Raw genomic sequence first — 1,617 nt, forward strand, 5'->3', positions numbered from 1 at the left:
GGCAGCCCTTATATGGTACTAGATAACTAAAATATACTTTCAAAATCTGCACATATAAAATTCCTTATAATGAGTAAACAATTCCCTAGGATTTAGAAACCGTCCACTGAGTGTCATCCTCAGCAAACATCCAAACCAAAGGCTTAACATATGAAATTTCCAGACCCTAGAAAAAAATCAGTCCATACTAGAGCAAGAGCGTGAAGGATTATGGAAGGAGGTCTCTGGGAGGGGCGGGGAATAAAAGAGGGGGAGGTGGAAGATGGGTAGATCATCTGATATGTTTGCTCATGTCCCCAAATAATATTGATAGGATAGATGCTTGGAAGTTCTGAAGACATATTTTGCTAGACACACAGAAATTTAAGTAAAAGGAAAAATAAAGCAATTATGAACTCTGGGGAAAACAGAAAGCTAGTTTTTCAGCTAGATAACAGAAAATTAAGCAAAAGAAAATAAGATAATTATTAACTCTAGGACAAACAAAAAAGTTGTACAAGAAAGGATACTATAGTATACTACTTGCTTTTGCTGTAAATGATGCCTTCACAGTCATCATAATATAAATAGTGATGACTGGGATAACCAAAAATTGTGATTTAACTATTTTGGAGAAGTGGTAGGAGAGAGAAGGAATGTTTGGAGTAACAATGTGAAACCCTTGGCTATAATTATAGGAAGTCAATATATAATTGATATAACAATACAGTACCATCATATTATTGATATGAAATGTCAGGTCATTGTAAATTGATATAAAACTGATCAATTAGGAAGGCAAGCTATTAAGAAATAATATAGAGTTAAAGCAGGGGAAACCTTCTAAAGGAATTAAAAGGGGTTGACTCTGGAGAGCAAAACTAAGAAATGGGGAAGAATGGGCAAGGAGCTATCATTTTTGTTTAAAACATTTTAACACAACTATTTATTTTATTACTATAAGTAAAATTAACTTAAAATAAAATATAAAAGTGATTTAAATGCATTCAAAAATTTTAAATAAAATTAATTTAAAAATAAATATCTGGGGCTCTCCTGGTGGCACAGTGGTTAAGAATCCACCTGCCAATGCAGGGGACACAGATTTGAGCCCTGGTCCAGGAAGATCCCACATGCCACAGAGCAACTAAGCCCGTGCGCCACAACAACTGAGCCTGCGCTCTAGAGCCCGCGAGGCACAACTACTGAGCCCGCGTGCTACAACTACTGAAGCCCGTGTGCCTAGAGCCCGTGCTCCACAACAAGAGAAGCCACCACAATGAGAAGCCCACGCACCCCAATGAAGAGTAGACCCCCACTCACCTCAACTAGAGAAAGCCCGCACACAGCAATGAAGGCCCGATGCAGCCATAAATAAATAAAATTATTTTTAAAAAATAAATAAAAAAATAAAACTCTGGAATATTAAAATGAAATTCCCAACTGGCTATATCTTTGGGCATCAGAAGCAGATCCAGGTTTCCTGCAGCCTGAAGTTTATGTGATATTGGAGCAGGGGAGGGTACTTCTTTAAGAAAAAGAATACAAAATTACAAATAGAAAATAGGTATAAAAGTGAGTTTTTCTTCTTTGGAATGTGAAAAAGATCACAAAAAATTAATGGGGGAAACATCAAGT

This window comes from Aethalodelphis obliquidens, unplaced genomic scaffold (assembly GCF_003676395.1).
Source record: "Aethalodelphis obliquidens isolate GAN/ISIS:26980383/991018 unplaced genomic scaffold, ASM367639v1 scaffold51, whole genome shotgun sequence".
In the NCBI taxonomy this organism is placed as follows: domain Eukaryota; kingdom Metazoa; phylum Chordata; class Mammalia; order Artiodactyla; family Delphinidae; genus Aethalodelphis; species Aethalodelphis obliquidens.